At 45.5% G+C, this 27105-nt stretch overlaps 1 long non-coding RNA gene across 1 annotated transcript; it reads right to left on the bottom strand.

The window, feature by feature from the left end:
• Positions 1-215: 215 nt before the first annotated feature.
• On the bottom strand, positions 216-26752 carry LOC135321545 (uncharacterized). The gene is made up of 4 exons (XR_010381402.1): positions 26528-26752; positions 18951-19103; positions 18095-18202; positions 216-841 (listed from the first exon to the last, which is right to left on the bottom strand). It is a non-coding gene; the product is annotated as an uncharacterized LOC135321545 (long non-coding RNA).
• Between the last annotated feature and the right edge of the window lie 353 nt (positions 26753-27105).

Genomic DNA, 27105 nt, shown 5'->3' with positions numbered 1-27105 from the left:
GATATTACACAAACAAAAGATTCTTATAGTGGGTCTCTGTGTACTGTGAACTGTTAGAAAGTTTAAATAGGTGTGAATCCATAAACTTAACATGGACAGAATTCCCTCCGTTTGACAGTCGAGCGCTGCGTTATACAAAAGGATAGAGGGAAGAAAAAACTGATCATGGGACGCTAATGGAGAGAATCACATTTACCTTTGGAACCTCTCATCTGATGCAGCCCCTTCCCCAACACTGACAAGATGCAGCAGCCATTGGGGATGGCAGTTACCGGTTGGATTCCAGGTGGAATCTTGGTGTGTTCCGCCAGGATTGTTGTGGCTGGTGGATCCAATGTAACTGGGCAGAATTCTGTGGGTGGATCAGTGTCATGGAGGCGGTACCGCCCTCTATGGAGCTTGGCTTAAGTCTCTTTTTCTGGAATCTGTGTAAGTTCGAGATACTCGTGCTGCGCAATGGCCTGAGTTCACGGGTCAGTTTCCAGAATCTGAAAGGGCAGATAGTGGAAGATCTGCCTGTCATCAGCTTACAGGTGAGGCTCCGAGGTACTTTCAGACTTGCCCTGTCCTTTAGAATTTGACTTTATAGGAGACATGAAGGAAGTTGGCAGAAAAGCTGGCTGCACGAATTGAGGTGAGATGCGAACACATTGATGAGAGTTGTTCTGCTACAATGGAGAATACTGGCATGGAGGCATCTCTAGAGAATACCAGGCTCAAAAGACATTCATGAGACATATTGAACCTCGCTGATACTGGCAGAAACATATGGAGTGTCAACGTGCACTTTAGGAAGGTACTCAATTCTCTGCTCCAAGAACGGGTCCAAGATTACTGACGTCTAAAAGAGAAGAGATGGCAGAGATGATAAAAGCGCTCATGTTCTTGGAAGAGGTCGTGAGAATCCACACGTCCCAAGGGGCATTTGTAAACCACTCAGACGACCAAGCACGAAGCACAGGTAAGCCTTTTCCCAGGGTTGGCCCTTGGTACCAAGCACTTGCTCTTCCCTCCCCTCCCCTCATGTATCCATTTCAAAGAATCAGCACTTGAGTTGCAATGAAGCCAGTAGGAGCTGAGCAAGCCCCTCCTTGTATCAGAGTTCCTCCTCCTTCACATTCTGTGCGCAACAGTGAACTCCTCCATTGTCAACTACTCTCGACTAAAATAGATTGGTATTGAATTCTTCGCTCACACCTTGAAATGATGATTTTCCCCTAGATTCAGCAAATGCTGGGCTTATATCTACTTTGGTGTGAAGGGAGTTTTGTAAGTGAGTGAATTTTTTGCCTGAATTTGGATATTTATTTATCCTCATTTTTTCAAAACAGTATTTGTAACTATTATAATTCAGTTATTGAAATGAAGTGTAATTGTTGGGATAGATATGTAGTGACACTTCTTTTGTGGACCGTCTTTTCCCTTTTGTCAAGTCCCAGGAGCAGGATATAATGTGATTGCTGTATTTTTTGGGTTAAATTGCTTTTCTCAACATAATTAGTCGATTAAACATTCTCATCTTTGATAGAAGAGCACATGATTGTCAATAGCCTAGCAAAGCTGCGGCAGTGTTCTCATATCTATAATATCTCTAAGTGCTATTGAAACCAAGCCTATGTAAAAATACATTGTTTGGGTTTCTTTGTGGTTTCCTAAATAATAATTTTTCCCCTTGAATCGCCAACATTGACCAGTATGTGTCATTATTAGGAAAGGGCACCACATGCACAATGGAAACCTAGGGTTGTGGTTGTTAATGGTTCTAAGAATTATTTCATTGTTTCTGTTAGTGCTGGAGGCACCAAGAGAAAACTGTTGACCTGCCTCCTTCATGACTTTTGGCTGCTAATTTATATTTTCTGTGCATTTTTCTTATTTGGATATTTCAAGCTGGTACCTAAATTTGGCAACTCTGTCTTATAGTTAGATATAGTACGTTTCTAAAACTGTATTTATTTTGATACATTTCCCATGTATGTAATTTAATTCTGTTTATTATTTGAAAGTCTGCAATGAGGTATGAACACATTGTCAGACCTGGAGTTTTCGGACACATCCTCCCACAATTGATATACAGAAAAATAGCTAAACAAGAATCAAGTGTCTGTGAGTTATGACTAAATTGTGTTAATTTATCCATGCCAAACTGGCAGAGTACCAGTGCAAACTTTGCTCACTCTCTCCCATGTATACAGCAAGATAAACATACACTCTCCCAGCCCTTGGCTCAGGAACCCTGCAGAATAATGCCCAAACATCTCTTACTTCAAAGGTCAGAAAGAATTCTCACATAACCTGGAAAGAGTAGAAGGCAAATTAGAGAATGGAAATCAGTGCAGGACCTGACCTTTGGTGAGGGAGCAGTAAAGGGGAAACTGTGTTTTACTGGAATGCACACTCTAAAGTGGACAGGTCATTTGAGATGGAAGAAAATGTGCTGAGGGTTAAAAGAGTGCATAGTGGACGTTTGGTTGACATATCTGAAAGCAATAATCACAAAATTTCTCTGCAATTCATTCCCAGACCAATACTCCACCTGTTAATTTTGAGCTAGGAGTGCCTGTGGAATCTGTGTGTTAGGGCTGTGGCTGATGTCACAAATTTATTCCCAGGGGTTTGGAGATTGTTTTGGGCTGTGGTTGGTACTATCTAGAGAACAGATCTGCCTGGGTCCTCTCTTAATATTAAATCTGCTGGCATATGTGTTGTGGATTAGCTTAGTAACCCAGGGCCTTAGTCACAGTCTTTCCACATCCACGGTATAATTGCTCATTTTCTCCATAAAGGAGAAATGGGTCTCATTCAGAGCCATCTTCATCTAGTTTCTAGAATCCAGGGCAATTTATTGTTGAAATCAGATTCTATAGCCCAAGGATCTGCAACTTTCATAGGCAGGATTGAAATTTCTTATTGTCCAAAGCAGAGGTTTTTGAAATGCCCCATGCTTGCCTTTGAGTTCCAATGCCTTATTGCAAGAGTTCTTGGAGCAGAGATCTGCTGAACAGTAGGTGAATTTGAAGCCTTTCCATCAGACTTGACTACCACATGCTAATGCAACAATAGTTGTGGTGCTGACCCAGTACTACACTAAGGACCCAACTGTGGCACTGCACGCTTCAACAGGTTCTAATGTGTGACATCATTTGATTTGTTTCCACTTTTGTTTTTGTTTGCAGAGAACCTGAGGGAACCCATTATAAAATTTTGACTTTTCCGTGGCAATAGTAAGGATGAATGCACTTTCATGAGAGTGTATTGGAACCATTCCCTATCCACATATCCAGCCGGCAGCCCAGAAACCATTTGGAAGCCTCTATTCCAGCAAAAATTACTAGTCCCAGCACTGTCAGAGCTATGATAAGCATTTAACCAAAATGACACTCTGCTAACTTTACTAGAATAGGTTGTATTCACCACAACAAAAACCACACTAGCAATCATAGATATAACAGGCAACAGACACAGAAGGAATGCATGGCATCATTACATACCAAAAACAATCCTCACAGCATTAATACTAAATGTGCACAGAAATGATTTCACTTACAAAAGCTGTTCAAGTCTATAATAGATAACTGATAATCCTTAACCCATAGCGATAGAGAGATATAATAAAATTAAAAGAACCATTCCAAATTTTCAAAAGACAGGCGTCTCCTGAAAGAACATCCAATGTATTAGACCACCAAAATTTACTAGAACATGACTTGAAAAGGGAGGACATAAAAACACTGAAGGAAACCTTGAGTCTATGAACACAAATGCAGGCTAGTATAAATGGAAAGAGAAACACTTTAGATGAGCCAAATAGAATCAGAAAACTCAACGGTGAGAATAGCTAAGCTAAAGACAGTCCAAATCGGACTAGATAATGCAGAGGAACAAATAAGTGACTTCGAAAGCAGGATAACCGCAATCACTCAGTCAGAACACGACATAGAAAAGCAAGTGAAAACTAATGCAAGCAATGCAACTGAAACCTGGGATAAGAGAAAACATACCAGTCTATGACTCATAGGGATCCCACATGGAAAAGAAGAAAGACAAATGGTTTGAAGAGATATTTGAAGAAATCAGACTGAAATTTTCTTAAACCAAAGATAGAACCAGCTATCTTAACACAGGAAGCACAGAGGGTCCAAGCATAATGAACCCCAGTAGGCCTACAACAATATATATTCTAATTTAAATGGCCAAAGTTGATAATAAAAAATGATTCTAAATGCACCAAAATAGAAACAAGTGCATTGCAAGAGAACTTTCTAATGTCTTCAGCTGATTTCTTAATAGATAGATTGGTAATTTTTTCTTCCCTCTTTCATTTTGTGTTGATCTCTATTCCAAGAACTGATGAAAGGCAGATTCCTTCAGTCTAAACAAGATGAGTTGGCAGAGATTCTATAAGTGTTCAAGTTCTTGGAAGAGGTCATCAGAATCAACACATCTCAAGGGGCTTTTTCAGACAATACAAGAGACCATGCACAAAGCCCTGTTTATACTTTTCCCAGGAGTGGGCCAATGTATTAAGACTTGCTGTTCCTTCACACTAAACCAGCCATGCAGGTATACCTTCAGTCTGCTACTGCAGTTGAATTGGAGCCAGGTCCAATTTTACCAACACTGTAGGGAGAACCTGAGCCTGCTACTGCAGGAGAAACAGCACTGTGTCCCATTTCACCAATCTTTCAAGGAGGCCCTGAGCCTACTCCTGCAGGAGACTCAGAGCCAAATCACATTCCACCAGCTGTGTAGGAAGAACCCCAAGCCTTCACTTGCAATGGATCCAGGAATGTGTCCAATTCCACAAGCCTTGTAGGGAGACCTTGAGCCTATTCCTGCAGGAGAACCAGATCTCTGTCATATTCCACCATCCCTCCAGGAAGATGCAGGGCCTCCTCCTGCAGGAGACTCAGGAATGTGTCCAATTTCACCAGTCCTGCAGGGAGACTCTGAGCCAATTCCTGCAGGAGACCCAGGACTGGGTCCCATTCCATCAACCCTGCACTAAGACCTTGAAGTGGGTCCAATTCCACTAGCCTTGCTGGGTGACCCACAAGCCTGATCCTGCAGGAAAATTAGAGATATGTCATATTCCAGAAGCCCTGCAGGAAGACTGAAAACCTGCTCCTGCAGGAGACCCAGGAATAGGTCCAAATCCACCAGCCTTGCTGGGAGAGCACAAACCTGATCCTGCAGGTGATACAGAGCGAGGTACAATTCCAACAGCCCTGCAGGGATATCCTGAGGCCACTTCAGCAGGAAACACATGACTGGGTCACATTCCAATATCCCAGAAGGGAGACTGTAAGCCTGCTACTCCAGGAAACCCAGGACTTCGTCCCATTCCACCAAACCTGCAAACACTGAGACTGCATCTGCAGAAAACAGAGTGGGTCACATAACACCAGCCCTGTAGTGAGACTACAAACCTGCTCCTGGGGGAGACCAAGCCCTTCACAAAGAACATGAGCCAGCTCCTGCAGAAGAACAAGAGTTGTGTGACATTCTACCAGCTCTGCAGGTAATCCCTAGGCTTGCTCCTGCAGGAGACAGACATCCCAGTCCAATTCCATCAGCCTTTCCAGGGAGAATCCCAGCTTCCTCTTGTAGGAGAGCCAGAACTAGATCTCATTCCACCAACCCTGCACGGAAAAACTGAGCTTGCTCCTGCAGGATACCCACAGCCTAGTCATATTCCACAAACCCTGCAGGGAGACACTGAGTCTGCAATTGCAAGAGACCGAGGACTGGGACGAATTCCACCAGCTCTGCAGGGAATCCCTCACCTGCTCCCATAGGAGACTAAGAGCCATCAGTTCTGGTGGGGTCCCTAAGCCTGCATCTGCAAAAAATACTACAGAGTGGAGTCACATTCCACCAGCCCTGCAAAGAGAACAGAACCTGCTGCTGCAGGAGACACAGGACTAGGTCCCATTCCACCAAACTTGCAGGGATACCCTGAGCCTTAGACCAAGGAATGGGACAAATTCTGCTAACCTTCTAGGGAGACCATGAGCCTCTCCTGCAAGAGAACCAGAGATGGGTCATATTACAGTATTCTTCCAGGAAGACCCAAGGCCTGTTCCTGCAGGAAATGCAAGAACAGGCCCAATTCCTCCAGCCTGAAGGTAGAGTCCAAATCTGTTCTGGCAGGTGACCCAGAGATGGGTCCCATTCCACCAGCCCTGCAGGGAGACCCTGAGCCTACTTCTACAGGAGATCCAGGAATGGGTCCCATTAAACCAACCCTGAAGGGAGACACAGAACCTACACTTGCAGGAACCACAGAGCCAGGTCACATTCCATCAGCCCTGTAGTGACCCCTGAGCTGGGTCCAATTACACTATCCTTGCAAGGAGACCATGTGCCTATTCCTGAAGCAGAACAAGTGATGGGGTCATGTTCCAACAGCCCTGCAGGAAGACCTGGAGCCTGCTTCTGCAGAAGACCCAGGACAGGGTCTGATTCCACCATCCCAGCAGGGAGAAAACTAGCCTGCTCCTGCAAGTGACCAAGGTCTGAGTCATATTCCACTAGCCCTGTAGGAAGAACATAAGACTGCTGTTACAGGAAACTCAGAGCCATGTGCCATTCCAGCAACACTGCAAGGAGACTCTGAACCTGCCCCTGCAGGAAACAGAAACCCAGTCACTTTCCACAAGCCCTGCAGGGATACCTGAGCCTTCACATGCAGGAGACCCAGGCCTGGGACCAATTCTAGCAGCCCTGTGGAAAGACCCTGAATAAGCTCTGGCAGGAGACTAAGAGCCATGTCACATTCCACCAGCCCTACAGGTAATTTATCAGCCTGCTCCTGCAGAAGACCCAGAGCCAGGTCACATTCCATGAGCAATGCAGGGAAACTTAGAACCTACACCTTCAAAAGATCCAAGATTTGGACCAATTCCAATGGCACTGCACGGAGACCATGAGCCGTGTCCAATTCCACTAGCCCTGCAGGAAGGCCCCGAGCCTACTCCTACAGGAGAACCTGAGATTGGTCATATTGCAACAGCTCTAGAATGACCCAGAGCCTGCTCCTCCAGGAGACACTGGACTATGTCCCATCCACCAGCCCTGCAGGGAAACCCTGAGACTGTTCCTTCAGGAGAACCACAACTGGCTCACATTTCACCAGCAATGCAGGGAGACTTAGAGCCTGCACCTTCAAGACACCCAAGAATTGGACCAATTCCAACAGCACTGCAGGGAGACCATTAGCCAGGTCCAACTCCACTAGCCCTGCCTAGAGACCCCGAGCATGCTCCTGTAGGAGACCCAGCACTGGGTCTCATTCCACAAGGCTTGCAGGGAGAAAGTCTGCCTGTTTATGCAGGAGACCAACAGCTGAGTCACATTTCACCAGCCCTGAAATTAGACCCCAATCCTGCACCTGCAAGGGACCTAGGACTGGAACAAAATTGACTAGCCCTGTAGAGGGACCCTGAGCCTGGTTCTGCAAGAGAATCAGAGATGGGTCATATTCCAATAACCCAGCAGGGACAGTCTGAGCCTGCTCCTGCAGGTGATACAGAGTAGGGTGAAATTGCAAAACCTTGCAGGGACACCATGAATCTGCTGCTGCAGGAGAAAAAGGATGGGGTCTTATTCCACAAGCCTTACAAGGAGACCCTGAGCCTGGTCTTGCATGAGATCCTGAGCTGGATCCTGCAGGAGACACAGGACTGGGTCCCATTCTACCAACCCTGCAGGGGAACCCGAACCTGCACCTGCAAAAAACACAGAACCGTGTCACATCCCACCAGCTCTGCAGGGAGACTGTAAGACTAGACCTACAGGAGACCTAGAGCCAGGTTACATTACCAGTCCTGCAGGGAGACCCTGAGCCTGATCTTGTAGCTCCTCCTTCACCTACACACACACTTCTATGAGACCCAGAGCCAATTCAGGCATCACCACCCCTACGGGCTGAGATGCCTCTGCAAACACCAACACTGTCATCTAATTCTCAGAATCAACCCACTCCCAGACTCGAACTTTACTTCCCTTCTCCTGGAATCATTTTTGTTTGTTTTTTTCTGTAATTTCCTTGTTTTCTTTCATGTCATTTAGAGTATCATCTATTTTTAAGTTTTAAGTTTACAATAATAAAATTTAGATGTTTTTCCATTTTAAATTGTGCAATTCAGGAGTATTAAGTGCATTCACAATGCTGTGTAACCATCATCACTGTCTAGTTTCAGACTGTTTCTTTCCTCATAATAAAACCCTGTATCCAAACCACACATTCTCTTTTCTCCCTCCCCTAGCCCCTGACAAGCCCTAATCCTCTTTCTCTCTGTGTGTCTTTCCCTACCCTGGATGTTCCCTATCAATGAAATCATACAAAAGGTGGCTGTTTGTGTCTGCTCTCATATTTTAACAAGGGACAGGTGTTTTGTTTTTTTTTTTTACTTGAAGTAGCATTTTGGTTATTTGAAAGGGAAACCCAGGTGGATTAAACATGAGATGTACAAAATGAAAATTTTTAGTAACTATGTGCATAATCTCGAGATAGGCACTGCTATTCTATGTGTGAAACCAGAGCCAGAAGGGAGATGCTTAGCTCTTCCTGTGGCAAAACATAACCTACAAAATAAAAAATAATAATATTCAAAAGCCATGAAAGTCAAACCACAACCTGGAAAATTCATTTTTCATAACCTAAAGTCAGAGAAATGTTTCACATCCCTGTGGTCCAAAAACTTCTTGAAACACTGTGTTCTAAACAGAAACAGAACAAACACATACAATTCCAACAAGAGGAAATGCAGGTGGCCAGTGTATATTAGAGGTGCTTGACCTCTCAAGTGAGGATGCACACAGATGTACACACTTTGGAGACAGCATTGGTCACCATCACACTGGCAGAACTTTAGCCTGGTGACAACCAGCTCTAGTGACAACATAAGGAGGCAGAGGCCACAGTAGATCCCCTGGAGGGAAGAGTGAGCAGACACTCCTCTCTGGGAGAACAGTATGCAGGGTGAATTACAGTTCCACAAGTTCACCCCTTTCCGAGTAGTGCTGATGCTTAGTGTTGATCATACTAAAATTCTTGCACAATTTTTCAAAGATGTCTTTTCAAGGATGTTCATCACAGTTCTGGTTTAACTAGTAGGAGATTGGAAGCAACACAAATGTTCATGGAAAGGGGGTGGGATTCATCAGTTCTGGTTCACATGGAGGAATGATTGTTGTGCAGCTGGAAAAATGACTGCTAGGTCTTTACCTGATGTCAAGGAAGCCCTCAGTTTGGATGCTTGTTAATCCATCATCTACATCCCAGATGCCATCTATGACCACATATGTGTCAAATCATCATAGATTTAAATGAATCTTGTGGTGTGTGAGAGACAGAGGCAGAGAGAATAAGAGAGATAGAGACTGAGAGATGTTCACCAAGCCATTCATGACGGTCACTTCTGGGGGTGGGATTTGCAAATCTCTGCACTTTTCCTTTAGGCAACATTTCAAGTGTTCATAATGTATCTATATTGCTTTACTAATTCTAAGGTATTTAAAGCATATGTTACTTGAGATTCATTCATATTGAATCCACAGCGTAAAGTTTATTATTTTTATTTTAAAGTATTTGTTACAAGTACAATCAGCATTTATGAGAGTAAAATGATAAATTCTAAAGAATGAAGAATCAGATAAAGAACAAAACCTTTTGGTGACTCAGACACAGGCCAGCTAGTTGGCAGCAAATGGCAGGGTGGGACAGGTTTCTCTAGAAGGTTGTGTATGTTCTGAATCAGCATCCAATAGAGGCAAAGAAAAATTACAAGACATGTACGCTGGAAACTACAACAGCTTGTTGAGAGTAATTAAGAAAGACCTAGCCCTATTTTAAAATTTGAAGGAGCCAAAGTGACAGAGTAGACAGACTCACAGCTTGAACTCTCCCACAAATACACAAAGAATTACATCTACAACAACATTGAATTGCTCAGAAACCTCCTGAACTCTGGCACAGTGTCTCTCATTTTGAAATACAGGAAGATTCTCACAAAATATGGTAAGGAATAAAAAGAAGAAAGACAAATTCAGTGCAGGACTGATCCTGCAGGGAAAAAGTAGCATAGGAAGAAAGGCACCCTCACACTGGGACACAACCCCTCTAGCTGGGAGATCAGCTAGGAAAGAAGCAGAGCTTCCAAGGTTTGGAGGAGACAGTGGCAACTGCATGGCAGGCAGAACTGGGGAATACTGACACAGAGGGTCCCTGTGATGACCAGCCCTAGACATGAACTAGCAGGGATGAGCCAGGACTGGCTACTGGAGTCAGTGAAGAGCCCAGGCAGAGGGCTGGGTCACACTGCAGAGAGGCAGCATCAGGAAACTAGAGGGCAGTGTGAGCTCTGGCTGTGTGTGTGTGTGTGTGTGGAACAGAACAGACTGAAACTCTCATAAAAAAGCACCAATGTTGGTATAATGGGGGAGGAATGATACATGGCTGTGCCAAAGTCACTTTCTCCACTTGGCTCCATTGTTGGTGTGTTCTCATGAGAAGAGAAATGGGGCTTGGTCATAGCCAACACTGCTGCACAAAGGCAGAGCTGAATGTTGAATCCATATCCTGTGCCATTGCAACTTCACAGGCGGGACTGAGATTTGTTTACAGCCCCAGGCAGAGAGGGAGGATTTGCTCTCTCTGGTCACTTTGTGGATCCACACCTCTGGGACTTACAGGCAGTGAGTGGAGTTCTGACTCAAGAAGGGTGGCCAGTGAGGGTATTTACAACAGGGTGGTGTATGGTTCCATAAGTGGATGCGGGATTGGGGTTTGAGCTGAACCTGTAGTGGACCACAAATTCATGTGTGTGACTACACACTTGCTAAGGCAGGTCCAAGGGACTGACACTGCTGGATCTGCACTGATGTTTCCTGGGGCTCAGAACCTGAGGGGCACCAGAGTAGGTGGCTGACATTCCCATAGCTAAAGCAGGAATAAAGCCAACATCAACAAATAGTACTTTTTAAGTCTGCATAACAAGTGACAGACAACACCACAGAGGGAACTCCCCAGTGGAAATCTCCTGCTTATTTTTCTTCAGAACTGAAGTGCTCCCACCCTGCCTACTACACACCACAGCTCAGAAATGGGTCTAGAAGAAATACATAGAGCCAGAGAAATATAAGTAAATAAAGAAGCCGAGGAACCACTTTCAATTAAAAGAACAAGAGAAATCCCCTGAAAGAACAAACAGTAAAATAGACTGATAGTCTACTAGACTTCAAAAAGGGAATGATCAACACACTGAAAGAACTAAAAGAGACTATCAATAGAGACAGAAAACTTTGAAAAGAAAATTTAAACTATAAAGAAGAGCTAGTTAAAAATAGAAAATTCAACTACAGGCAATCAAAAACAGACTAGATAATGCAGAGGAATGAATAAATGACTTAGGAGACAAGATAAAAGAAATAACCCAATACAGCAGACATAAAAGCCAATAAAAACCAATTAAAGCAAGATAATATAAAGTGCGCCAGCCTATGCATAATAGTGGGTCCCAGAAGGAGAAGAAAGAGAAAAGGGGATTGAAAATATAGTTAAAGAAATCATGACTGAAAACTTTCCAAACCTTAAGAAGGAAAGAATTATCCAAGTACAGGAGGCACAGAGGGTCCCAAACAAGAAGAAACCAAACAGACCTACACCAAGACATATTATATTTGAAATGGTTAAAGTTAAAGATAAAGAAAATATTCTAAAGGCAGTGAGAGAAAAACAAAATGTTAGTTACAAGGGAGCCCCATAAGCATTCAGCAGATTTCTCTACATAAAAACTTCTGGCCAGAAGGGAGTGGAAAGATATATTCAAAGTCCTGAATGAGAAAAGGCTGCAAACTAGGATATTCTATCTAGAAAGACTCTCCTTTAGAACAGAAAGAGAGAGAAAGAATTTCACAGACAAGCAAAACTAAAAGAATTCAGCAGTACTAAATCTATGCTAAAAAAAATTGAAAGTTCTAATCTAAATAAAACATAAACAGGAAGCTATAGAAATTAGGAAACCATAATTGGAAATGCAATAAATACAGTGAATTGCAAGGGAAAACATGAAGATATAAATAAGTCAGTAAGTCAATAAAGAAAGCAAGAAAGAAAGAGAGAATAGCAAAATCATAAAAGGTGAAAGAGGAGAGCAAGAGAATATAGATTTTGTTCCCTTTCTTTTTTTTTTCTTCTTTCTTTTTGTCTTCTTTCTTTTTAGGATGCACTTGAGCCTACATGACTATCAACTAAAACCAAACAGATGAAGTAAGGGGTTACCATAATTGAAAGACAAGATAACCACAAATCAGAAGTATATAAAGAGTCATAAAACCCAAAAAGAAACCAAGCTTATAGAAAAGAAATTTATCATATGACAAAAATGAAAAAAAAATTAAAAGAAAGAAACAAATAAGAAATACCAAATCAACTGGAAAACAAATTTCAAAATGGCAATAAAACCACATCTATAAAATAACTACTATAAATGTCAATGGACTAAGTGTTCCAATCAAAAGAAAAAGTGAAGGAGGAGGAAAGATGGTGGAGTAAAAAAGATGCTCAGAGCTCACCCTCTCCCACAAATTCACCAAGAGTGACATCCACAGACACACCCACCACCCAGAACACCTGCTGAACTTTGACAGAATATTGCCTTCTTCAAAAGATAAAATTTTCCACAAATCTGGTAGGAGAAAAGAAGAAAAAGGAAAATAGTTCAGGACCATTCCAATGAGGAGGGAGCTGCAAAAGAGTAATAGCATTAATACACTGGGTCTACCCAACTCCAATGGCGAGTTCAGCAAGATGGAGAGGGAACATCTGCGGCTCGGATCTGTACAGAATAGCCTTTGACTGACAGAACTAAGTTAATTGGGCACAAAGAGTCCCAATGATCCCCAGCCCTAGACGTGAACCAGCAGAGGTGGGATGGGACAGGCTGTCTGAGTCGAGCAGAGGATTCGGGCTGACTGTACAGAGGAAACCTTGGGGGACTACAATGTTCTGTGTGCCATGGCTGGGAGAGTATACAGATTAGAACAGCCTGGGTCCCCCATAAAATCCAAAAAAAAAAAAAAAAAGGCAAAGCAACACTGCTGGTGTGCCCTGGGGGGAAGGGGATCCGTAGCCTTTGTGTCCACAGACCCACAGTGCCAATATTGGAGACTTCTTGGGAGAAGAGAGTCAAGGCTCAGCCATAGCCACCATATTTTCTGGTTCATGGTTCCCAGGTGAAGGAGGGGTCAAAAGCCGAATCCCTACCTAGGGGCTCCACAACCTCATAGGTGGGACTGAGATTTGTTTACAGTCCCAAGCAGAGGGGACCATTACACACCGATGCCTCTCTGAATTGGCTTTTCTAAGACAAATGGACAAGAAGCAGTGTTCTGGAACAGAGCAGGGGTGACGGCTAGTGCAGCTGTTTTCTCTGAGTCCACCTATGAAGCATGGACCTAATGCGGCAGGGGAGCTACCTGCCAACTAACTTGCACAAGTGTGGTGCTGGGACCAGGCATCTGGTGGGGGTGCAGACCACCCACAAACTGATGCTGGGACACAGACCAGGAGCACGACTGGAGGACCTCTGGAACCAGCAAGTGGAGTTTTCACAGCAGGATATGGGCAGGAGTGTGACAACCACAGGAAAAAAAGGAGCTCCTGCTCAATAGCCAGGGCAGACTCAGGCCACCAGAACACCAGCCACACCACCAACAAAGGGGATAACAGGCAAAAGGCATGGAAGGAAGACTTGGCAACCACCCATAATTAAAAACAAACTTATGACAAAATTATTAAGAGTGCATATTCTTGGAGAAAGGCCAAGATAGTGGAGTAGAAGGATACTTGTATCTTATCCTCTCCAATAAATACACCAAGACTGACATTCACAGACACACCCATCCACTCAGAACATCTGCTGAACTTTGATAAAACATTGCCATCTTCAAAAGACAAAATGTGCCACCAATCTGGTAGGAGAAACGGAAAAAAGAAGGAAGAAAATGCAAAATGGCTTGGGGTTGGTCCTTTGAAGAGGGAGCAGCAAAGGAGGGATAGTGCTGGTTGACTGGGTCTCCCCCTTTCCAATGGAGAGGTCAGCAGGATGGACAGGGAACCTCTGAGGCTCACATGTGTACAGAACCGCCCTTGACTGACAGAATTAAGTTATATGGGCACAAAGTGTGTCAACAACCCCCAAACCTAGAAGTGAATCAGGGATGGGAAGGGACAGGCTGCTGGATCCAGGCAGACTCTGGTTGACTGTACAGAGGTAACCCTGGGGGACTACAGTGTGCTGTGGACAACTGCTTGGATTGTATACAGATCAGAACAGCCTGGGCCCCCCATAAAATAAGAAAAAAAAATAAAGCAAAGCAACATTGCTGGCTTGCCTGAGGGAAGGGGAGTTTTGTCCTTTGTCTCTGCTGACCCACAGCAACATAACTGGTGATTTCTCAGAAGAAGAGAGATGAGGCTCAGCCACAGCCATCATACCCACCCAGGCAGAGGCAGGGTTGAAACCTGAATATGTACCTGGCAGTTCTGCAGCCTCATAGGTGGGACTGAGACTTGTTTACATCCCCAGACATATAGGAAGGTTCTGTCCTGGTGCGTCTATGAACTCGCACCTCTAAGACAAATGAACAAGGAGCAGAGTTCTGGCAAAGAGCAGGGACTAGGGCTGGTGTGGCCATTTGCCTCAAGCCCACCTACAGAGTGTGGAACAGATTTGGAGTGGGGAGTAGCACTGAACAGGGGAGCAACCAACCCAACTACTGTGCAGGACTGCTGCACCTGGACACGGCATTGGGAAGGGGCACACCCTGCCCACCTACCATGCAGGAGAGCAGCAACAAGATGCAGCATTGGGAGGAGATGTGACATGTCTACCTCCAGGCACTGGGAGCAGCACAGACCAAGGGTGTGACCAGAGGGTCTCTGGAACCAATGAGCTGAGTTCATGAAACAAGGCAGGGGCAGGAGCTGTGACAACCACAAAACAAATAGGAGTCCCCATTCAATAGCCAGGGTAGGCTCTGGTTAACAGGTTAATGGCCACATCCGTAACCAAAGGGATAACAGACAAAAGGCACAGAAGTAAGACTTGGCAACCACACTTATTTAAGAAAGACCTCTTGATAAAATTATTAAGGGCACACAATCTCCACGGGAACATCCTCTCTTCTTTTTCTGTTCCATTTTCTTTTACTTTTTAAATGTTACTTCTTAAATAATTTTTATATTTCTATTTTTAATCCCTTTTAAAATTTTCTTTTAAAATACTAATATTATTATCTTTCAATTTGTCCAATTTCATTTTTATCTTTGTTTTGTTCTTCTGTTATGATGATACTCTGTTCTCAAATATTTTTCTTCCTTTAATGTTTTAAAAATTCATCCCAACTCAATTGTTATCTTTTTTCAATATGTTCTTCTGTTATTGATTATACTGCTTTTAAAACTAATTTCTTTGTGCTTAGTTTTATTTCTGCATCCACTTTATATAAATAAATAAACTCCTAAAAGACGACAGTAGATAACTGATACTCCATAAGCCATAGTGCCAGAGAGATATAAGCAAGATGAAGAAGCAGAGCCACCTCTCTCAATTAAAAGAACAAGATAAATCCCCTGAAAGAACAATCAATGAAATAGACATTGATAGTCTACTAGATGATTTCAAGAAAGGAGTGATCAAAGTACTGAAGAAACTAAAAGAGATTGTCTATAGAGACAGAGAATATGTCAAAAAACGAAATTGAAACTCTAAAGAGGAGCCAGTGAAAATTGGAAAACTCATTTGCTGAGATGAGAGTTGAGCTAAAGGCTGTAAAATGTAGGCTAGATAATTGAGAGGAATGAATATGTGACTTAGAAGACAGGACAACAGAACAGCTGAGAGAAAACAAATAAAAACCAATGAAAGCAATATAAGGGACCTATGGAATAACATAAAGCATGCCAACCTACTCATAATGGGGGTCCCAGAAGGAGAAGAAAGAACAAAGGGGATTGAAAAGGTATTTGAAGAAATCATGACTGAAAACTTCCCAAACCTAAAGAAGGAATCAGATATCCAAGTACAGGAAGCACAGAGCATCCCAAACAAGGAGGTCCCAAACAGACCCACACCAAGACATATTACATTTAGGATGACCAGGGTTGAGAATAGGAAATGATTCTAAAGGCAGCAAGAGAAAAACAAAGAATGAGATACAAGGGAACCCCCATAAGATTTTCAGCTGATTTCTCTACACAAACAGTACAGGCCAGAAGGGAGGGGCAAGGAATATTCAAAGTCCTGAATGAAAAAATGATGCAGCCTACGATACTTTATCCAGCAAGGCTATCCTTTAGAATAGAAGGAGAGATAAAGAACTTCACAGACAAGCAAAAACTAAAAGAATTTAGCAACACTAAACCTATGCTAAAGGAAATATTGAAAGACCTACTCTAAACAGAAAAGAAGCAGGATGCTACAAAAAGGAGAAAACCATGATTGGAAAGGTGATTGCTACAATGAATTACAACAGAATAAACATGAAATCATAAAAGAGGACATCTAAATCATTAAGGGTGGGGGAGGCGAACAAGAAAATGCACAGGTTTCTTTCTCTCTCTCTCTCTCTTTTGTTCTTGGTAGGATGAGTTTGAGCTTATATTACTATCTGTTTAAAACAAACAGATATAGTAATGGGTTAATATATGTACAAAGTAGGGTAACCACAAGCCAAAAAGTTACAATAGAGTCACAAAACTAAGAAGACACCAAGATAATAAAAAGGAAAATTATCAAACCACAAAAAGAAAATGAAAGGAACAAAGAGGAAATACCAAATCAACTGCAAAACAAAGTTCAAAATATAATAAACACATATGTATCAATAATTATTATAAATGTCAATGGACTAAATGCTTTAATCAAAGGATATAGAGTGCAGAGTGGATAATAAAGCAAGTATCTACAATACACTGTATACAAGAGACCCACGTGAGGGAGAAGGACACACATAGATTGAAAGTGAGAGGATTGAAAAAGATATTCCACAAAAATGGAAATGACAAGAAAGCAGGAATATCAACAGTGATTTCAAATAAAACAGACTTTAAAACAAAGATTATAAAGAAAGATTAAGAAGGACATTTTATAATGATTAAAGGAGTCATAGATGAAGATATTACACTCATTAACATATATGAACCCAACATAGGAGCACCTAAATACATAACAGATAAAAAGGGAAAATTTGATCGGAATACAGTCATGGTAGAAGACTTTAACTATCCATTAACATCACTGGACAGATCTTCCTTACATAAAATTAATAAGACAACATAGAAATTAAATGATAAAATAGAACAATTTGTCTTGGTTAATATTTTCAGAACATTATATTTCCCTAAAATAGAATATACATTCTTCCCAAGCGCACGTACCACATTTTCTAGGATAGATCATATACTTTGGCACAAAAGAAGCATTAACAATTTGAAGAAGATAGAAAATATTTGAAGCAACTTTTTCTGAACACAATACCATAAAAGTAGAAATTAACTACAGAAAAATAAAGGAGAAATAAATGACAGCATGGAGATTAAACAACATACTACTTTAAAAAAAAAATGGGTGGATGATGAAATCAAAGAAGAAATAAAAAAACACAGTGAGACAAAAGATGATGAAAACACAACCACACAGAACCTATGGGATCCAGAAAAGGCAGTGCTTAGAGGGAAGTTTATAGCGAGAGAATCAGGTCTACCTCAAAAAAGAGGAAAAACTACAATAAACAATCAAACTTACCACCTAAAAGAATTAGAAAAAGAAGAGCAAAAAATAACAAAAGTAAGCAGAAGGAAGGAAATAATAAAGTTCAGGGAGGAAATAAATAAAATAGAGATATTAGAAACATTTGAAAAAATCAAGCCAAGAGATGGTTTCTTGAAAGAGTAAACACAATTGACAAAATTATGCTCTATGCTGGAAATTGACACAACAATGCAAACTGACTATAACTCAATAAAATAAAAATTAAAAAATAAATATATTAACAAAAGAAAAAAGAAAAGGTAGTTTCTACTCACCAGACTGGAGGAGGGGACTGCACCCCATGCGGGGTCACACTCCATGGGAAAGCCTGGGGTCAGGATCGGAGGAGCAGGGTGCTGTGGACAGGATCTGTCACAGAGTTTCTGCAGGAGGGGAGGGTGAGGCATGTGAGCAGCCTGAGGACTGGCCATTTGAGTAAGTTCATGGGCTCTGGGGTGGAGGGGCTCCCCCAAGTGTCTGGACTTGACTCTGGGTGAGTTGGGCAGGTGGACAGTGGCTCAGTGTGAGTCCAAGTCCAGTGAAGGGGTAGTGCGTTAGATCTAGAAGGACTCCTTCTGGGGTGGGAAGGCCCATAATGGAGGCAGGAGGCCCAGCCCAGGTGACTGAGAACAGGGTGTGTCCTGCATAGGCCTGCAGGGCAGACGAAAGCATCCAGTCTACAGAAGGTGGAAACATGGTCCATACAAGGGCTCAGCTCAGATGTCACCCCCTCAGAGGAGCCTTCCTTGCCTGCACAGTCTACAGGGACAGCCTCCTCCACGCACATCTCCAAAGCAGACACCTGCTCCATCTCCTGCTTAGCATTCAGGACCCGGGCCCCTGCTCCACGCCCAGCCATGGTTCCGCTGCCCTGAGGAAAAGCCCTCACAGGAGCCATCAAGCCCTGCACGACCTGGGCCCCACCTCTCTGTCTCTTCTGCCACCACTGTCTCCACCTGGCCCTCTTCTCCTCCACTCCTGCACTCCCCCAGCCCTGTGTGCTCTCCAGAGCACGTGTCTCTCCTAACATGCTGTGTGTGCTCACTGTGTCTCATCCACTGCATGCCTCCCACCCAGGTCAGTATCCAGTGCACAGTAGGGCTCAGTAAGTAGAGAATGAATGACTCTTACCATCACTGCTGGGAAGACCTTTTTCTGTGGCCTACAGTGATCACACACCCGTCACACATTCGCTGAGGTCCTACTGTGTGTTGGGCGGGTTCCATATACCGGGCACAGCAGGGAGTGAAGCAGGCAGGTCTCCATTCTCATGCAGCAGACAGCCTGGTGGGGGACACAGAGAAAATTAAGTATAATATACACAATGTCCGGAGGTGATATGTTCCATGGAGAAAAATAAGGTCAGGGAGGACATTTGAGCAGATTCCTGGAGGTGTTTAAGAAGCAGGCGGAGAGAGATCCTGGCTGAAAGAGCAGCCAGTGCAAAGGCCCTGAGGCCACAGTGGGATGTGCATGGAGGGTCTTAGTTATCCGTGTGAGTTCTTAGTCCTGCCTTGAGTACGTATGTTGCTTTTATTTGTAAACCTTGATTTCACCTTTAAAGCAAATTAAACTGCATCATCAATCTGCATAATTTAGCCAATTCTGTTTCAGGTGTTGTGGGCACAATGGCTGGCTAGTTACTTGGGTTGGTAAAGAATTACCAGCGTCTGAGAAGGGTCTAGGAAAGTTTAATGGGGACACTGCTATAGGCAACATCAGGCCACACAGGCAAGAGGTGCCTACACGAGTGCCAAGGTTGAGTGTGTGGGGTCTGTTATTGGGGGGGTGCTGTTCACACAAGGAGGAGGGGGCTGCATGATCAATTCATGCACAGGTACCTGGTTGGTTGTGAGATCTGTCAGGGGCTTCTCTGAACAACAGGCTTTACCACTTTAATAAGGGCAGGTTGTGAGGCCTCTCTTCCTGGGGCAATGAGTTTTCATAGGGTAAACACACAGCAAGAGAAGATGTTTTATAGCTTGTGGAAATGCAGGTGTGCAAAGGGTCCTGCAGTGGGGAGTGGGAGGTAAGGTGCCACTGGGCTCTAGGCACACAGAGAGCCCAGGGGTGAGGGTGTATGACTCTAAAGAGGGCCACCTGGCTTCACACCAGGGACTTTATGTGAAAACAGGAGAATCTAGGTTGTCAGCACGTGTCTACTCAGTGACCTCCCTAAGCCTAGCTCTGTCAGGCACCAGGTGGCTGTGAAATGAACATGAAGGTCCCACCCTGAGGACCCCAATGAATGAACATCTTGACATCCTCAAGCCCCTTCCCCTGCACCACCACCCCACCTCATCTGGGTCTCAGGCTCTGACCCTGATATCAGTGGCACCTTTGTTCCCTATATCCAGCTCCTCTGGACGTCTCTGTGATGAGCTGTTCCATGTCAGCGAGCCCCAAACTGAGCTCTGCCTTTACCCCATGAATGCTTCCTCCCTGTGAAGCCCCTTGTGAAGGAGCCACCACAAGCAGGATCCTTCAGCCCTGAGTCTCTGCCTTCCCCACCCCTCCGATTTCCCCCAGCCCATGATCCCCTCTGGAGGTCCCTATTATCCTCTCCCTCCTACTTCAGTCTTGGGCTGCACACCAAATCCCTCTTCACAATCTCCCACAAGACAGGTCCAGGTCCACTTGGGGACACTGAGGTGACACAGGCGGGTGTTGCTGGGAATGAAGAGCAGGATACTGTAGCAGAGGAGAGGCAAGGGCTCCCAATCCACCAGAACACAGGCTAAAGTGGGGGCAAGACACCCATAAAGGGTGAGGCAGGCATCACACTGCAGCCCCACCCTCTGTTCCCCCAGGGTGCCCTGTGTTTCCTGCTTTGGCCTGGGGGACTTCCCCCCTCACTCTCTGTTAGAGGAGTGCCCATTCATTCATTCACACCCTCATTCACCATGTACATGGGTCCTGCTCAGTGCCAGGCCTCAGCTGGATGACAGCTCATCCTTGGGGACACAGCTCAGATCTCACCTCCTCCATGAAGCACTTCTGGATTCCCACCCCTCCTGAAGTTCCTCTGGCCTCAGTTCGGACCACTAGGGCTGAGACCACACTCTGATTACCTCCCAAGTCTGTGATCTCTGTGAAAGCCCTGAGCCCAATGTGGAAAGAGACTCAGAAAAATGGGGCCAAAAGGGGCTAAGAAAAATGTTACTAGTTCTCTATTACAGAGAAGGGCACTGAGCAGAGAGAGGGCAGTGTCTAACCAAAGCTACAGAGGAGGGTCTCAGTGAGCCCTCCCTTGGCCCTGTTACTTGTTCTCTGTTACAGATGAGGACACTGAGCCACAGAGATGGAGCAGAGCCCTGCTATAGCCTTGGCCCCACGGCCTGTGTCCTTTATTACTAGCTCAATGCTACCAGCAGGGGTGTGGGCCTGGAATGGAAGTTGAAAGCAGCCTGACCCCCAGGACCCCTTCATACACAAAGTCAGTCTCAGGAAACACCCCTCAAGACCTACTCTACACCCCTGGGATTGGGACCTGATTGCTGTTCCTGGAAGCTGGCTGGGCTTCCCTGTGAATTGGCCCAGGAGATGCTTGGGACAGACACAGGGCCCCTGAGGCTCCCTGTCCCCAGATGAGCAGCTCTGGTCCCCTTGACTGTCCCTGGCAGAGGCCTGATGACACGAGGTGTTGGTCGGGTAGCCAGCTGTGGAGATGAGGAAATGGGAGCCACATGCAGGTACATGCAGAGGTTCAGGTATTCACTCAACAATCATTGATTCAGGCCTTGCAGTGTGGCTGGCCTGGGCCCAGGCCTGGGTGTCCTGTAGTGAATACAGTCAACCCCTTGAGCCTTCTGGGAAAGCAGTGCTCAGAGAAACGGGCCCTCAGAGCCCCCATCTTGCTCCCCATGAACAATCACACTGAGATGAGGCTGCAGCCATGGGTCCCAGTGGAGGGTGAAGGGAGGAAGGAAACCCAGAGTGGGCACTGACCATGAGCCTGGACACTGGAAACAGATGGCCTGGGCTCTGTAATCTGGGGTGGTCACCTCCCATGTTCTCTCTGTGCCTCAGTTACTTCTGCAGAAATGGGTGATAACGCCTGTCCCTGCCCCACAGATTTTCATGAGGAGTCAGTGAACTCTTATGCGTGTAGGACAGTGCCTGGCTATGGGTCAGGATCCTGCTCACCTCACAATAGTCTGTCCCACTTTAAAGATGAGAAAGCCAAGGCTAAGGGGGTTATGAGACCAGCCTGGGCTAGCCCCCTTCTCATGCTCTGCTGTCCAGGTCTCCTGCTTTTACATCATCCCTCTGCCCCCATATCCACACAGCAAGGTAGGTGCTGAGAATCTGAGCAAATCAGAGTATGAATGGAGGCACACCCTCTCCCCAACTTGGGCTCTTGGGCGGTGGGCAGGATGGGGATATCGGGCTCCCCCAGACTGTCCAGGAGGCCCAGCATGTCCGTCACCTCATTTCCACTCAACACGGAGTAGGTGTGTGTCCAAGGGCCAGAGGGCGATGGAGTAACCCAGGGTGGGTGGATGCTAGGTAGGTGTGGGGGGCACAGAGTGGCCCCTGGAAGACAGTGTCCAGGCAGCCAAGGTGTAGGGAATGAGGGTGCCCAGAAGGGGCAGAGGACAGAGTCCAGCCTGGACACCACCCCCTGCTGGACCCTGATCTGGGGTGAGAATTGGGACAAGCCAGGGCCCCGCTAGGACTCCTCATCCAGCAAAGAGGTGAGGAAAAGTTAAGTAGACAATGGAGGCTGACCCCACCATGTTCCCTGTGTGAGGGCGCTGCTTCCAGGATCCTGGAGTTTCCTTAGACCTTTGTGAAGTGGCTGCTGTTTCCAGCCCCATGTGGGCAGAAGGACTGAGGCAGGGAGGACAGAGTGACTCAGGACAGAGCTAGGATTCATCCAAGAGTGTGTGCTGGGCCTCTCGCTGAGAGCAGCCTCTGGGCATCATGGACTCAGGAAGTGTCTTGTCCTCCCTCTTAAGGCTCCTGGCATGTTAGGCAGGAAAGGTCCCAGCGCCCATACCTGGGCCTCTCTGGGTGATGCTGACATGTGGGATCATGATGGTCCTGGGAAAGGAGAGAGAATGTAGGCTGGGCGTCAGGTCTGCATCAGACCCTAATGATGCCCCTAATGTTGTGTGACCTGGAAACTCCCTGACCTCTCTGTGCCTGGCTTTCCAGCTCTGACTCAGAGGACTGCTGTGCTTGGCACACAGTAGGACCTCAATCAGAGGAAAAAGCCAGCCCTTCCCCAGGAACCTCTCCTCTTACATGCCCAAAGCTAAGCCCATGTGCCACACATCACCAGAGCTGATACTTGACAAACAGGGCAAGTGAAATCCAGCAACCCCTCCCTCCTGCCTGAGGCCCTTCCCTCCTCAGTGAGTGGCTCAGAGCAGGTCTCTGCATCCCAGAAGCCTGAACTGAGCCTTGTGACCTGGAGGAGTCCCTGTTCCACACAACTTTTTTTCCAGGTGCTTCCAACAAGACACAAGAACACCTGGTCAGTCTCTTAGCTGCAAGGTCCTCCCTTTGCAAATTCCCCCATCACATCCGGGCTAGAAGATGTGAGTTCCAGGGCACATGACCATCCAAATGATGACTACAGGGAAACATCCCTGCCCACACTGCACTCTTCAGAGCCCACCTTCTAAAAGAAGGGGTAGTGACCCACGGTTGTGCACAGTTTTATCACAACACAGCCCTCACCCACCCACCATTGGAAACATGTGAGAAGCAGAGATTCCCAAGTTCCTGGACCCCTGTCATCCAGAAAGCAGAGGTTAGGGTAACAGACAGAAGGGGAGAAAGTACTTTCATACTATGTATCTGATAAGGGGTTAACACCCAAAACATATAAATAACTCTTACAATTCAACAGCAAAAAAACAAGCAATCTGATTTAAAAAGTGGGCAGAGGAACTGAATAGACATTTTTCCAAAGAAGGCACACAGATGTCTAACAGGTACATGAAAAGGTGCTCAACATCACTCACCATCAGGGAAATGCAAATCAAAACCACAATGAGATATCCCCTCACACCTGTCAGGGTGGGTGTCATCAAAATACAAGAGATAACAAGTGATGGTGGTGGTGTGAAGAAAAGGGAAACTTCTGCAATGTTGGTGGGAATGTAAATTGGTGCCATCACTCTGGAAAAGAGTAAGAAGACTCCCCCAAAATTTAAAATTAGAACTTCCGTATGATCCAGCAAGTCCACTGCTGGGAATATATCCAAAGGAAATGAAATCACTATGTCAATGAGACAACTGCACCCTCACGTTCACTGTATCATTATTTACAATAACCAAGATATGTAAACAACCTAAGTGTCCATCAACAGATGAATGGATACAGAAAACGTGACGCATATATATGTATATATAATGGAATCTTATTCAGACATTAAAAAAATGAAATCCTGCCATTTGTGACAACTTGGATGGACCTTCAGGGTATTATGCTAAGTGAAATAAATAAGACAGAGAAAGACAAATACCTATGATCTCATTTATATGTGGAATCTACAAAATAAACCGAAACCCATAGAAACAGAGATCAGGTTGGTGGTTGCCAGAGGTGAGTCAGGGGGTGATTGAAATTCGGGAAGATAATCAAAATGTACAAACTTCCAGTTAGAAGATAAACAAGTCCTGGGGACATAATGTACTGCAAGGTGACTGTAGTTAACAATACTGCGCTGTGCATTTGATAGTTGTTAAGAGAGTACCTCTTAAAATTTCTGATCACAAGGAAAATAGTGTGTGACTATGGGTGATGACAGACGTCAAGTAAACTTAATGCAGTGATCATTTCACAATATGCACATGTAACAATTCATTATGCTGCACACCTAAAGCCAACAAAGTTATGTGACAATTGTATCTCAGGAATACTTATCCCAGGAAGCGGGGGTGAGAGCCTGGATTACATACTGCAGGAGCTGCCTTTGTCCTCCAACAGCAGAGGGTGGTAGTTGTGACAGGGACTGTAGGTCCCTCAAAGCCTAGAATGTTTACTGTCTGGACCTTCACAGGGAGAGTGTGCAGACCCTGCCCTGGAAGACGGTGGTCATGGCAGCAACAACGGCCTGCCTGTGTGCAGGCTCAGCCCAGACATCTCCTGTGCTCTGCTGTCACCGCATTTACTTCCCTCCACACCCTCAGAAGGAGAGGCTTCAATGTTCTGATTTTACACATGAGAAAACTGAGGCTTATTTGCTTTGAATTATTGACCAAGTGGTGGGGAAAGCTTTGAACCCCAGTGTTCTGATTTCAAAGCCACATCTCAGTCCTGATTTTTAGAAGGTGGAGGTCCAGGCACTGGGGACCCTCCACCTTCCTCACTTGTAGTCTTACTCTAGGGCTGCCATCCCCGAGGCGTTTGGGTGAACACATTTAATCCGCTTACTCTGCACCAGCTGAGCCCTTGGCTGCCAGTCTGTTGTCGCTGCCTGACACCAGCTGAGTTTTACAAGTGAACCATCACCCCCTGCCAAACCACCTGCCCTGCTATGTGGGGCAGACCACTCCTAGCCTGGTCATTCTAAACCCTTAGCTCACACATTTGCACAACTGCATCGAAAGGGCCCTACTCCCTGTGTGGAGGTATCGACAAGGGGAAGGGAGGGGAGTTTTGGGTGGCCCCTTACTCTGAACGTGACACATGACAGGGACATGTTCATGTCCATAATGGCACTCAATTTGAAGCTAAGAACATGGTCACAACGAGGGGTAAAAGCTGAGAGGCTACAAGGCTGCTGAGAAGGGGGCTTGACTATTGAATTGTAAACGTGTAATTTAATTTAAAAATTAGCCCCCTGGGTGATAAGAATTTGCCCCTAAGGCCAGAATTGGCCACCTGACCCCTGGGAACCCCTCAATTCCAGGATGTAATCATCTAGCATGGAGAGGGCTTAAATTGGGGTGCTGTCCTCTCAGTCATGGTGCACCTGCACACGTATGCACCCATGAACTGCAGTTCTCACACATCAAGGCACCTCTCATGCCCTGCCAAGGAGGTCCAGGTCATAAGGAAGGGATGACAGACTGTGAGGTCACACGTGTGCCCCTGCAGGGGTGAATGTTGTATAGGGAAGAGCCACCCCCCACTCTCACCTCCAGGAGGGGTGCTGGAGGGAGCAGGACTCCTGAGCCCCTAGGCTTAGCAAGCATCCTTGCTGAGGGTGGGGAGGCTGTCCACTCTGAAGTCATAGGTCAGATGGTAGATTGGGATCCCACCCCCACAGCTCACCAGTGAGACCGTCTAGTCTGTTTTCTCTGTAAACTGGAACCCAGTCACCCTCACCCTCAGAAGTGGGGGCAGCCTGTGTAAATTAAAACACAAAGCCCCGGGCTGTTTCAGGTGCCCGGGGGTGTCCAGCCCCCCTAGGCCGGGCAGGTGGGTGAGGAGATGTATGAGTTAGCAGGTGTGAGAGCAGAGCTGAGACTTGGCTGAGTGCATGCACTCTAATATCCAGGAACTGCGAGCTACCACTAGCAAATCTGTTCACTGAGGCCATGTGTACTCTCCCTTGTCATTTACAATCCCCTGTTTGAACAGAGGCCTCTGGAGTCTATTAGCCACATTGTTGCCTGTCACCACACTGTTGCAGTTCCAGGGTCTCCATTTAGCCAGCTTGAAGGAATAGTCAAACTTTTTCTTAAAACCAGTGACAGAAAACCAAAGTGGCTTAAAGAAGCAAACAGGGCAGGAGAGAATGACTTACCTAACTGAGACATCCACAGGGAGATTGCTTCAGGCAGGGCTGTACCTGGTGCTCAGTGACATCAGCAGATGTCATCCTTCCCCACCTCTGGGCTCTGCCACTGGTGTCATCTTCACATGGCTCTGCCTTTATGAGAGCAAGATAGTCACCAACTGCCACAGGCTGACATCATCACCCCTCAACTCCCAACTGAAATAGAACTTCTCTGCTCCCAGGATTCCAGTAACTAGGGCTGACCTCCGTGGAGCCTGATTGGGCTGGTGCCCAGCCTTGAGCCAATCACAGTGGCCAGGGAGGATGGAAAATGCTGATTGGCCAGATCAAGGCCATGTGACCATCCTCTCCAGGAAACCTGTGAGCTGTTCACCTGTTTTCAGGTTGGGAGAGTGTGATGTCTCCCAGAGGATCCTGCTACTAGTACAACCTGCAGGTGGCACAATGAGCTGAAATGAGCCTGTCTGCTTGGTGACAAGTGACAGGTCACTTAGTGGTTCCCTGCTCCAGGGAGGGAGGCATGTCCAAACAGTATTGGGGCTTCAGAGCCAGAATGTAGTAGAAAAGCCTCCCAGTCTCCCAAA

This window comes from Camelus dromedarius, chromosome 6, assembly GCF_036321535.1.
Source record: "Camelus dromedarius isolate mCamDro1 chromosome 6, mCamDro1.pat, whole genome shotgun sequence".
Lineage (NCBI taxonomy): Eukaryota > Metazoa > Chordata > Mammalia > Artiodactyla > Camelidae > Camelus > Camelus dromedarius.
Note: the sequence above shows the minus strand (reverse complement) of the source record. Positions and strands in the feature narration are given on the sequence as shown.